The following is a 14,582-nucleotide window of genomic DNA, read 5'->3' as shown; positions in this document are numbered from 1 at the left end:
TGATGAACAAAATAAAAAGTAATGGTCCCAAAACTGACCCTTGCGGCACTCCACAAATGACATTCTTACACTCTGAGTCTCTCCCATTTATGTGAACAAATTGTTTTCTTTCTTTCATATCTCTACAAAGCCATTGATGTGCTATGCCCCTGAAACCATAGCTGTACAGTTTGGACATTACAATTTCATGATTTATGGTATCAAAAGCTTTGCGCACATCAATAAAAACTCCAACAGTATATTCCTTACGTTCTATAGCTGCAATAATCTTTTCTGTTAATTCGATAAGTGCTAATCCTGCAGACCGTTGTGATCTAAATCCATACCGTTTTTCAGTGATCAAATTATATTTCTCCAAAAAATTAATCATTTGTTTAGCAAACCATTTCTCTAATATTTTTGAGAACTGGGATAACAGTGACACTGGTCTGTAATTGTTAAATTTATTCTTTTAAAAAGGGGGATAACTTTAGCAATTTTCATCTGTTCTGGAAACACTCCGGTTTGAATGGACAGGTTACAGATAAATGTCAGAGGTTTCACGATGCAGTCAATTGTGCTTTTAACTATTGTCATGTCAATCCCATCATTATCAGTAGATGTTTTATTCTCACACTTCCTCACAATAGACAATACCTCACTTTCAATTATCTCTCCAAGAAATATTGACTGCATTATTCTGCTTCCCGTTACAACCCTCTTATTTTTATTAGACATGTCCATAGATCTAGCAATATTCGCACCAACATGAGTAAAAAAAAAAGAATTAAATTCGTTTGTAATGTCTTTAAAAATTTTTAACATCACTTTGTTTTCCACAAACCAGTCTGGTAATTTATCTACTTGTACATTTGGCCTAATTACTTTATTCAGTATATTCCATGTTGCTTTCATATTACCTTTATTCTCAGTCAACTTTCTGTTGTAATAGTCCCTTTTGGCATTTCTTAGAATAGTAATTAGTTTGTTTTTGTAAACTTTATATTTGACCTCACTTTTTTGGTGACTGATTTTTTAGATAGCCTTTATACAATTTATTTTTTTTTTTACATGCCTTTATTAATCCCGGTGTTAACCAAGATTTTCCGTCTCTTGAAGTCTTTTTTAATAGTTTCAGTGGGCAGCATTTATTATAAATTGATTTATAAATTCTCAGAAAATGGCTATATGCTTCATTCACATCAGTCACATATATTCCAGACCAGTCCACATTAGAAAGTTCACTCCTAAATGCATTAATATTTTTTTCAGTTCTAACTCTAAAGTATTTCAGAAGATTTAATTGATCATGTTTCAAGGGCTGTGTATCCAGGGCAGTAAAAACAGGCAGGTGATCACTGATATCGTTTTCTAACAGACCACTTTGTTTAACATGCTCAATATCATTTGTGATAATATTGTCTATTAATGTTGCACATGAGGTGGTTATTCTACTTGGATACTTTATCAAAGAAACAAGGGGCCTACTAGATAGCATATCTAAAAAATCAAATGCCACTTTGGTTTCAGTCGGATTAAGAAAATCAATGTTGAAGTCACCACCTATCAAAACAGACTTTGGACTTTTTTGTGAATCAATTAAGCTTTCAAAACTTTCCTGAAATGCATCCACATTTGAACCCTGGGCCCTATAAACACAGGCTGCAATAACGTTTCTATTTTTATGCATCTCAATTTCCACTGCAATGCATTCCATAATTCCCTTAATCGCTACAGACATTGATTCAACAATTTTACACTTCATTCTAATATCCACGTACAATGCCACACCTCCTCCTCTCTTTTCTGGTCTGTCTATGTGAAAAAAAACTGTAACCTTCCATTTCATATTCAGCCTCTTTCTCATTATTGAGCCAGGTTTCTGAAAGTGCTATTATTTTGAACCGATGAGTAAATGTACTCAAATAATCTTTAAATTCACTAAAGTTAGCATTCAGACTCCTGATATTGAAATGAATAAAAGATAAATCATGAGGTGATTTAATTTCTGAATTATATTCTTCATCTGTGTAAGATCTACAGGTGTTTTTAAGATTATTCCACAAGTGGTTGTCAGGATCCAGATTCTTATCAAAGTCATGAATTTTATATTCTCCCCCGTCATGTTCATCCATTGTCATACATTCCAACATCACTTGACAAGTCAGCAGGTCTACTAATTACTGTAGTCGTAATCATTAACATAAACCAAACAATAAACAAAATACTGGCGAAGTTCCAACCCACAACCTCCCCACACTCGCACATAGTGCCCCTCAGGCACCTGCAGAGGGGGGGGGGGGCGGAGGGTGCTCGAGCACCCGCCCCTTTTGCTCAGATGCCCAAAGTGCCCTTCTGTCAGAGGGCACCTGCAGGTCCTAAAAACTCCTCAATTTAGTTGTATCAAATTTAAGGCCATAAAAAGTTTCAAATATGTTAAATAGTATAAGAAAATACTTAATTATAATTTAGGAGGTCGTACATTTGGGGACGAAAAGACGAGAATCGCGATAGGGCTGGATTAAACTTCAAAAGGCAATGATGTCATTGAATAAATATGCATGCTATAGGTTTCAAAGTCAAAACGCAGCACTGATGTCTTTATATGAATGTATCTGAAGGGAACCGACTGTCCTCAGAAACATGTCGTTGTCATTTTCATTTATTGCCTGATAAACAGCGTTAATGCTGATTTGTATACAGCCGTTACTAGGGAAACCTTAATATTTCAGCGCTCTTAAAGCGCCCCCTTGTGACAGAGAATGACTTTTTCTTTTCCACATTTTTTCAGCTCTTTATGGTCAAATTATTGCAATTATCGACCTACGTTGTTTTGCAGCAAACACAGAGTTGTAAATGTGAAAGAAGTTAATGTGCCTTCTAAAAATCTAAAAGACAGTAATATGTATGTTTTAAATAAATATAATAAATGATAAACTAGATTTATCCCTTTTAATGGTATAAAGGCTAAAATTCCATTGTATAAGATATTTTGTTTTGTTTTGTGTGAAGCTGTATCTGAATTATAAATCATGCCATTTTATGCCTTAATTTTCTACCGTACATTGTCAAATCCTACTCATACTGTTCATTTTACTTCTGCGGCTCTTAAAAAGGGTCACAATTTGCCTTAAATTGAAATTTAAAATATTTTAAATAGTGAAATAAAATTCCTTCCTTAATATGTTCATTTTATTTCTATACTCTGCAGTAAAGCCTGTTGTCTACAATCTTACAATACAATGCAAATTGTACAATACAATACAAAGTGAAAAAATATTACTGATTCTGTTGTTTGAGTCCTGAAACGCAATTTAAACTTCAAATAATGCATAATTTGTCTTATTAATGACATTGTTACTTGTTACATAAGTAACTGGATAGACTTAGAGACGCTCCCTAAATTCAGTGACATAAAACAGCACACTACTGAGGAAAACTGAAACACCGCTGTTAAATCCATCTTTTGCATTTTATTTTCAAGCTTGTCGTCTGCATCGGAGATGTACTGGAGTCTTTTCTTTCGATTGTCGTCGAAGCGGTGCTCAGTGTTACTAAATTAGCCAAATTAGCCACGGGCTGCTGTTCTTCACTAACTCACAGACCGGGTTAACTTTTTGAAGAGAGGAACAGGCTAGCAATATATTAATAATCAATATTTTATTAAAAACATAAATTGTATTATTTTACAGTAGGTTTTTTTCTGATCATAAACTATAGTAACACTAAAAGGGTGTCTGTTACAGGAGATTTCTCCAAGCAAAAACAGGATGCTGATTATGAGGGGCAGACTCATCTTACAACCAGCTGTCCATTTGAAAGAAATGCAGAGTTAGGTATCCCAAAATATATTTTGTTTTACATTACAAGTACATTTTGTGCATTAGCCAGATGCTGATTTTGTCCAAAGCAAGTTATATTGTATTTAAAGTACAGATTTTATGTGAACACATGTTATATACAGTACTTTATAGTCAAAGCTGCTGCCAATTAATGACTTTAACTTTGTTAAAGTAAATTAACTTTTATTAATTACTGCAAATTTACAGTGAATATTTTACAGCGTGCAATTATTATCCTAAAATATACTGTAATTTGACACTAAAATTATTTTACGGTGTAGTATGTACAATCTACTTATAAAAAAAAATCCCATGAGACTGGAAATAAGTCTAGACTGAATGAACATTAAAATCCTTCAGATATGAAACTGCTGGATCAGTGTCTGCATTTGTCCAGGTGACAGTCTTGTTCAGGACGTGTTGTTTTGATTCACTTGTTCGGAGCTTGTAGAGTTTCCACTGTCAAATACTGTACAATAAAGACAAAGATTAAATACACTAAGATCTGCTTTAATAGAAGATAATTAATGAAAGCATGAACTCAATAACTTACTATAGTGTCTTCAGTTTACAGTGTGGGTCCTTTAGTAGAGCAGAGCGCAGCTTCTCTCCTGTCTCTACTGGTATATTACATCCCAGATCCAGTTGTCTCAGGTGTGAGGAGTTTGATCTCAGAGCTGAAATCAGAGCAGCACAGCCTTCCTCTCCAATACTGCAGTAACTCAGCCTGTAGAGAGTGAAGAACATGAATGATCTCTGAGATTGTGTTTAATCTTTAGAGTGAGAGTGTGTTTGTATGAGCACTACTTTTTCTATACACCAGGATCAGTGCTAGAGAGATTTTTTGACTTGCCATCAGCTAAAACATCAATTTAAATGCACTCTACCCACATGATTCCTGATTGTGATGCTCAACTTGTTGATACTATATAGGTATAAACAATATAGGTGTTCTCCGACAACTGTCTGTCATGTGCTTTGATTTAGGACTAGAGCAGCTTGCTTTCACAGTGTTTGTGATGAATATAACATGCTGCACATTGATAGTTTACAAGAAAAAAAAATCATCTAGTTAATAAATATCTTTAGTTTTAATAATTTAAACAGGTATTTTAAATTTGGCCAAAAACTCGCCGCAGTGATGTGTTTTCATGTAGTTGATTCTGTGCAAACTCATTTTTGATTTTTTTTTTTATGTTGTAGATTTAAGAATCAAATGAGAATCGCTAAAATTATTGAATATATTTTGAGAAAAATGTCGTCTTAATGATTCCCATAATGGTTTAAGATAATTAAAGCAACAGTTTTTCAATAACGAAAAGAATATGTAAAAGTATGGTATTTGGGGGAAAAAATCGCCCTGCTGTTGGGGCTAAAGGCACAATAATTTACAAAATAATGAATAGATGACTGACTTTTCCATTTGTTGACATGACTCAGATGGTAAATATCATATATGTGACCCTGGACCACAAAACCAGTCATAAGGTAAAATTTTACAAAACTGAGATATATACATAATTTGAAAGCTCAATAAATAAGCTTTCTGTTGATGTATGGTTTGTTAGGATAGGACAATATTTGGCCGAGATACATTTATTTGAAAATTAGGAATCTGAGGGTGCAAAAAATCAAAATACTGAGAAAATCACCTTTAAAGTTCTCCAAATTAGGTTCTTAACAATGCATATTACTAATCAAAAATGACATTTTGATATATTTACAGTAGGAATTTTACAAAAAATCTTCATAAACATGATCTTTACTTAATTTCCTAATGATTTTTGGCATAAAAGAAAAATCAAAAATTATAACCCATGCAATGTATTTTTGGCTATTGCTACAAATATACCCCAGTGACTTAAGACTGGTTTTGTGGTCCAGGGTCACATATTATGTTGGATGTGTACCTTAGAGATCATCACCATGTTTATAATCAAACAATCAGATTTAAAACATATTAAACATATAAAACATATCATTTGTTGTTACTACTGTAAATCCAGATTAAATTATTATGAGATCTACTTCAATGCTTTCAGAATCTTCACTTTTTTAAATGATTTTGTCTCTGTTTTAAATGTTTTATTTAACATATTTTAATGACAGTAGCCTATATTTATTTATTGATTATTTTATTTAACAAAATAAGCAGACAATAGTATAACTTAGCTAAAGTGATAGTTTTGAACAAGTATTAAATAATAATAAAAAAACATTAGCTAAAGTATTTATGTGCATTTGCCCCATGCTGGATAGCCTTATAGCATGTGATTGTGAAACACGAAACTTACTTAAATAATTTTATGGTGAAATTGTTATTTTTTTTTTCATGTTAATCAGGTCAATTCTGATCAAGAACAATGCACTGTGGCTTTAATCCAGCGTAAGCAGCGCAGAAGAAAATGAGCCAGGGGTAACTGCAGCCTGGAGCAATAGGAGCCGAAAGGTTTCTGATTGGTGAAAGGAGTTTTACTGTATTGGCCAATCAGAGTAAACTTTTGTTCCACACTCCAGTCCAGCAGGTGGCGGTAAAACACTTAGCAGTTGATTTGTAAACCGCCAAATAAACTTTAAGAAGAAGGCGGCCAATAAGCATTAAACATAAGTAATTAGCCTTTTACACACTTCCGTGTTTCTGGCTTCCGGATTGGCACTTGCAGGGTAAAAGTTTTACAAAATAGATACTATGATACAATGCTTTATACTGGTGTTTTACTCTAAAAACAGCAAACATTTTTAAAAACTTTGTGTCAGCTTCTGGTCATCACAAAAACTATGATTATTTAATTATGAATTATAGCACTTATAATACAGTACAGTTTTGAGTTTTGCCGTTCTGTCTATTTGGTGCTGACTGTGCATTATGACTCTTCACATCAGTTTTTTCGCGATTGTTAATGTTGTTGAATCGCATATTATTATTATTATTAAAGTAATATTGTATTTTCTACTTGCTGTGCATTATTCATTTTACGGTGTAAATGTACGTTGCATAATGTGCCCAGGGATATACATAATAAAATAATATAATACTAAACAAGACAATACTCAGATTAATGGCTTTATTCCTTTTGGATCTGGATTATGTTGTTGTATTGAGTTTATGCATCATCCGGACACAGAATAGTTTAATTTAATCTTGGGAAAATGTGCATTTGGATATAAATGCTGTCAAATACTGTCATAATTTACCATGAAGTAGTGATTCGAGGGAAATGACTGAGTAAATTGAGAAAATAGCTTAAATATACCAGAGATTGAGAACAGAAACTCTAGCTGGCGCTATGTTGCGCATATTATATTGACGAGTCAGCGGTCTGAAATTACAAACAAGTAAAATGTTGTTTCTTTGTTGATTATATAACAACAACTTGGAAAACAGACAAAACAGAAAAGGTAAAAGGCATTATTTGAGACAAGAGCATATTAATATAATACAGGTCCTTTTCAATAAATTAGCATATTGTGATGAAGTTCATTCTTTTCTGTAATGTACTGATAAACATTAGACTTTCATATATTTTAGATTCATTACAACACAACTGAAGTAATTCTAACCTTTTACTGTTTTAATATTGATGATTTTGGCATACAGCTCATGAAAACCCCCAAAAATCTAAAAAAATTAGCATATTTCAATTAGCATACAATCATCCTGTGGCACTGCTGAGGTGTTATGGAGGCCCAGGATGCTTCGATAGCGGCCTTAAGCTCATCCAGAGTGTTGGGTCTTGCGTCTCTCAACTTTCTCTTCACAATATCCCACAGATTCTCCATGGGGTTCAGGTCAGGAGAGTTGAGCACAGTAATACCATGGTCAGTAAACCATTTACCAGTGGTTTTGTCACTGTGAGCAGGTGCCAGGTCGAGCTGAAAAATGAAATCTTCATCTCCATAAAGCTTTTCAGCAGATGGAAGCATGAAGTGCTCCAAAATCTCCTGATAGCTAGCTGCATTGACCCTGCCCTTGATAAAACATAAAATTTTATTTTATTGGTCGGATGAAATATGCTAATTTTTTGAGATAGGAATTTGGGGTTTTCATGAGCTGTATGCCAAAATCATCAATATTAAAACAATAAAAGGTTTGAACTACTTTCAAATGTGTGTAATGAATCTAAAATATATGAAAGTGTAATGTTCATTAGTACATTACAGAAAATAATGAACTTTATCACAATATGCTAATTTTTTGGAAAGGACTGTAAAAAGCATTCAAGGGTGTTGTTCATAGGAATTTATTTTAAAAAGTATATTTCTCCCAATAAATTGATTCCCTTTTCTTTTTGAATTCATTTAAGTTTTACAAAAGTAAAAAGTGTGATTGTTTTTGTAACTTATTCCCTATCAAAAAATAGTTTTTTACTGACCTTCACAATAAAATGCTTCTACAAAACTCTATTTAAGTGTTATTATCTAAAGTATAACGTCACGACCGGCCCACATGCAGAACACCAACATCGTTGCTCGTTGTCACCTGAACCGGACCAGTTTCGGATTTCTGTGGAGTTTTTGAGAGCTTTATACAACGTGCAACGCATGTAAGTAACTATTTACATTGCATAAAGTTGCAATGCGGGCTTACCGAAGGTCTTGAAATTAACATCAATCTTAACAACTATTGCTAACGTTAACGTAGTATAGGTATATATGAGATGCATTGCCAAATTATGTTTCTACTTAGTTTGGTTACTTAAAAAAGCATCGTCATTTTGTTTATTTATGGAGTCTAATAATGTTAGCATCGGTATTATGTCTCAAATCATTTGTGTTAAATGTTCTGCCTCTTTCCGAATTAGCTAGCAAAACAGTAACATGGTCTCTCATCCTCGTTGTGTCAGTTAAAAGTTACGTTAGCTGCTAGGTTTGTTGTCACAGTTGTTCCCTGCATGATTGAAAAAGATGGGGACATTTTTTGGCGCCTCTTTCTGCAATGCATCACACAAATTCTTAAACTTCATCTTTTTATATATTTGTTTGAAATATTTTACATTGTCTTAAACCATTTGTTCAATTAAAAAGATTAAATATTTATTTTGCATTGCAATAACTTGATCCTTATATTTTCCTAAACTCTTCTTTCATTTAAGTTGCTTTTTTAGGAGACCATCAGATCTACTGGAAGGAGCAGTTCATGGAGCAGGTAAGCTCCATAGAAGGTGGAATTGAGGTAAATGTTTCAAAGGTTTGTCCATTTAGAGGAATTAAGGTACCCAAAAGTCAGTTATTGAGAGTTGGAAAAAAGGGGGAAAAAAAACAAAATTTGCATCCCTTTCTATTTTTAATGACAGATGGGATGGCCTTGTAAATTATACAGCGCTGTTGTACCAGGAAAGAATGATAATCTAAAACATTATAGACTGCATCATGGGACCTTTGGACACAGCCATGCCTTGCCTTGTACTCATATAGATTGTATAGTATACTACAGTATAGTATAGCACTGGTTCTCAGTCCTGGTCCTGGGGGCCCCCTGCTCTGCATATTTTGCATGTCTCTCTTATATAACAAACCTGATTGAGATCATCAGCTCATTAGGAGAGAGACCCATGAACTGAACTGACGAGGTGATGATCTCAGTCAGGTGTGTTAAATAAGGGAGACGTGCATAATGTGCAGAGCAGGGGTCCCCCAGGACCAGGATTGAGAACCACTGATGTATAGTAAAGAATACAGTGTGGTTCTGTATAGTACAGATCACAGAACCACACTGATAATGACATTGTATGTTTGTACAGGGTTTCTGCAGATATGAACAAGTGAAATTTAAGACTTTTTAAGACCTTTTTAATACCACCTTATATGAAATTTAAGACCGAACCTGTAATGGAAATAGATATTATATTACATGCATACATGTAATATTTAATGTGTTTAATGTAAAAAGTAAACACAATTTCATGGCTGTCATAAATTAAATTTATTACTACAATACACAGTGAACTTTTCATATCAGCAGATACTATTCCACACAAAATATCCCCATAAAAGTACCACTAGAAATATCTGATGTAAAAAAAAAAAATTCTGAAGCAATATTTTCATCAGTGCTCTATTAGCTTTTACATCTTAAATCTGCATATTTGATTTACCTTTATAAAGGCCTTTTTTTACTTTTGAAATGTATGCATTACCTTTGAAATTTATTTTATGAATTTATCAATAAATTCTAAATGGCTGTTAGCAGTGAGATTACATAATTTACACAGCAAAATTAAAAGTGAGATTAATGTTTTAAATACATTTATTGATTTATAAATATATACATTAGAAATGTTGGGTGTGGAGGCATACTTTTAAACACACTAAACTACCAGCAGGTGGCGGTAAGTCACTTCATGAGCGAGTTATTTCAACTGATTCGAGCAAAACGCTGAATTACGGTATAGCAAAACATTGCTAGGAGAATGCTCCTGCTAATGTTGCATATTGTCTAATATGTAAGTAACTACTTGACTAACTACTTTTTTTATTGAGCTAAAATTAATGTAACATTTGTGAGAATTTTCAGCAAAAAGCTCACTTGGTATATTACTGAACTATATCATGTTATAAATAATCTATACATTTTAAATTTTTACCTCAGTGTGTTTCTTTAGAGTGCTGTTACATTCATTTGTTTTAAAGTATGTCACAAATAGACCAGAAATGCACTATCCATTATCAATTTCTGTTTACGTTGAATGTATTGAAATATGAATCTTTCTTTCTTTCTTTCTTTCGAAGGCTGGCAGTCAGCTAGCTCGACCTATATTTCTTCTTATTATTATTGATAACATTATATACAGAAAAAGTGTTCTGCTACTCTTCTGCTACTGCGATTCTGAAGACGCAGTAACTTCCACAGAGGGAGAAAAAAATCTAGTTGTTAGCAACTGGCCTTAGCCAAGCCCTATATTCAGTTTTTTCAAGCTAAGTATCGCTAAACTTGTACTTCCCCATAGCTAAAAAGTTAAATCCATTTTACTTCTGCGGTACAATCCGAGAGAGACTCGCGCCAATAACAGAAAGCTGATTGGCTATTGCATGCTGGTCTCATTTGTAGTTTAAATACAGCAAATTATATTTGGAATTGTGAAATAAGTAAGGGATAATCAACGGTTTGCCGTGCGTTAAAGGATTTTAAATGCACGACGTGGAGGCTAATAGTGCATTTTAAATCCTTTAACGCACGGCAAGCCGTTGATTATCCCGCTTATTCCATGGTTATAGACAAATTAAAACTAGGATTGATATTTGCAGCGCAAAATTTGACTGAATGGATAAAAAAGACGGTTATTTTCGTCAGTTATGACACGCAGCTCTAGCATTCTGGCCGCTTCAAATCAGACTCAGAGATTAAATAGTCCGGTAAGATCACATTTATTTGAATGAAATATAGCATTTGTTTCAGTAGATTATCGATCGACCAAGAGAGAGTGTGAAGGCAAGAGAGATGACAGTTGCGTGTGTGTGTGTAAGTGAATGTGCGTGCGTACCTGCATGCTGTGCGTCTCTCTCTACAAACAACAATTCATTCAAAAACAGCAGCTTTACCACCTTGTTGCTGATGCATATAATGTAGCGATCTAGTATCTATGCTATTTTAATAAGGATCGCAGGCAAACGCTGACAAGAAGTTTATGTATATGCGCAGCACAATGCGATCTCCGACCTGTCTCTCTCTCTCTCTCTCTCTCTCTCTCTCTCTCTGTGCTTTTGCGTGCATCAATTAAAGCAGCGCATTAATATAGAACGGTGATTAAACTGACTTGGAACTACCTGTGCATTAAACGGTTTTACTGCACACCTGCCAGCCAATCAGAATCAGTATCCAGACATTCCATGGAATAAAGAACTACAACACCACGGAAACAACAAAAAGAGAATTTAAATGAGCTTTAGAGGTAGCGTTACATGGACATCGGAAAAATAAGACCTGTGTAAAATTATTTAAGACCTAGAACATCGAATTTAAGACTTTTTAAGGCCTAAAATTTTGATTTTTAAATGTTAGACTTTTTAAGACTTTTTAAGACCCCGCGGAAACCCTGAATTAATATTTAGGCCATAAGAAAATAATAAATTGTATTTCTCACGCAGGTTGTCGAATTTATGCCTACAGAAGTAAGCCCTGTCTATAGGCTCTGCCCAGTACGGGCTATTATTTGTTATTCTGGTAAACATGTCTCAAAATAAATATCTATTTTTATTTTCCACAGAAGAAAGTCGTACTGTTTTGAAATGACTTAAAGATTAGTAAAGTGACAACAGAATTTTCTTTTTTTGGCAGTATTTTCACACAGTTTTTGTGTTCAATAATATAATAACACTCACCATAGTGTCTCCAGTTTACAGTGTGGATCCTCCAGTAGAGCAGACAACAGCTTCACTCCTGAGTCTCCTGGTGTATTATCGCTCAGATACAGTTGTCTCAGGTGTGAGGGGTTTGATCTCAGAGCTGAAATCAGAGCAGCACAGCCTTCCTCTCCAATACTGCAGCTATTCAGCCTGCAGAGAGTGAAGAACATGAATGATCTCTGAGATTGTGTTTAATCTTTAGGGTGAGAGTGTGTTTGTTTGTGTGTTTGTATGAGCACTACTTTTTCTATACACCAGGATTGGCACTATGGAGATTTCAACTTGCCAGAACAAGCACAAGCTAAGAAACTAATTGAAATGCACTTTATCACATGATTCCTGACACTAGTTCATTATTTTTGTTCTTCAAACCATATAGTACTATATAGACAATAATATTAAAATATTAAGAGTAACATTATAGCAGAGATGTTCACAAGTCTTTAACCTGAAGTCCGAGTCGTATCTTAAGTCTTTGGTCACGAGTCAGAGTCGAGTCTCGAGTCATTTAATGGCCTGCTAAAAAAAATCCATTCAAAATCCTCATATATTAAAATCTTCCTATTTATGAAGCTGTTAGAAAAAATTTATAGACAAAATGTATGATCTGTGATCTGCTTTTTTTAAGAGGTGTTGAGTTGTAAGTGTGAGTTTCTTTAATCAAATTCTATTATAAGAGTCCTATCGATCATGACACATAAGGAAATATTTGACACAGGCCTCTATATTTTCTTCCAAGCAGAGGTCCAGACAAAAAAACAAAAATTTTTACATGTACACTGTAACAAAATTCTGTAGTTTTCACAGCATTATTACTGTAAAATGAACAAATACATACTGTAGATAAATACCGTCATACCGCATTATAATTTGAAATAATCCAGTGAGGTTTCTGTGAGATTTCAGCTGGTGAAAATACTAGTGTTCTAATCATTTTGGCCACCACTGTATAAATGTTCATTATTTTTATTCTCACTGAGATTAAAAATGATATTGAAAACACTTTTCTAAGTTAGCTTTTAACTCCAAATAAAATCAATAGATATCACTGTTATTTTATAATGCTGTTAACACTTTCTCTGACAAAGCAGCAGTCATGAAAACTGGTTTGTCATGTAATGTTTGACATATACCCTGTACTGGAACTGAAGATTTTATAGTTAAAATGTCACGTAAAGATAAAGTGTCTGGGTCCAAATGCAGGAGAGTGTATTTAATTGACAATAAACAGATAAACAAACAAACAAACGGCCAACACGGCACACACGACTGGATCTGGGCAGGAGCAGGATTCACATAAAACTTGAAAACAGAGACAGGAAACAAACCATACAGAAGACAGGTTACAGGAAACAATGCAGACTCACCAGGGTAGTGGAAGTGTGGAGATTATAAAGACAAATCATAAGTGTTATCAGCTGGGGAAGACAGGTGACAATCAAGGCAGGTGCAACAATCAGAGAAGTGTAGTGCAGGGAAGGGAAAACAGCGACATCGTGTGGCGAAGGGAAAGGCAGCAGCCCAGAGCCATGACATAAAATCTATACATTTTTAGGTTTATTCAAAATAAAACATGTTTACAGACTGAAAAATAAAAAATTGAAATGTATGATATTTTTAAATGTATTTTTACATTTTAAAGTCAATAAATGTTTTTTTTTGTGAAAAAAAAAAAAAAAACAGTGCCTTAATTTTAGACTACACACATTTTTTGAAATTGGGGTGAATTTCCCTTTTACGTGACTCTTGTGGGAGGGAGGATTATTATTATTATTATTATTATTATTTTTTAAGCGGTTGAGGGGAGCTTTTTTTCCCAAAAAAATGTTATTAAATGTTTGATCATGCTGTGTACTTTAGTTTTTACAATAGGGCAATTATTGAGTGAGCATGAGCACACCGTCTCTGGAGAGCGCAGAAGTGCTGAATGGTTTAAATACTGGCCAAACTTGAAAAGAAATGCAAATTATAAACTTTAGTGACGATGTAAACTGTGACAATTCCTGTTTCAACCGTGCAGTGTGCAGCTCGCTTATAGTGCAGACGCGATGTGGTCATTTAAAGACAGAGAGCTTGCGGAGATTCACTCGTGCTGTTTGTAAAATAACTCCTCACAGAAAGTTTTCTAATTATTTTGTTATTTAATAAAGAAATATGAATTGTACCTCAACGCAATTGAACACCCTACTGTGAATATCAGTATTTAAGGATAAAAGACTCGAGTTGCTTTTAACATATTCACAAGTCCTTCTCCTGGAGTCGGGTCAAAAGTAATCGTCAAGTCAAGTCTGAAGACTATAAAAATGCAACTCAAGTGCGACTGAGGCCAGAGTTAATTTATCTCTCCCGGGAGTTTATTTGAGTTTCCTCTCAAGAGTGTAAATTAACACTGAAGCAGAGTTTATGACATTAAAGTTA

General features: G+C 34.0%; 1 pseudogene; it reads right to left on the bottom strand.

The window, feature by feature from the left end:
* The window catches only part of LOC141338215 (NLR family CARD domain-containing protein 3-like), a 71,580-nt pseudogene that overhangs the window by 32,053 nt on the left and 24,945 nt on the right, over positions 1–14,582 (bottom strand).

This window comes from Garra rufa, chromosome 7 (genome assembly GCF_049309525.1).
Source record: "Garra rufa chromosome 7, GarRuf1.0, whole genome shotgun sequence".
NCBI lineage: Eukaryota > Metazoa > Chordata > Actinopteri > Cypriniformes > Cyprinidae > Garra > Garra rufa.
This window is presented reverse-complemented; position numbering and strand designations above follow the sequence as displayed.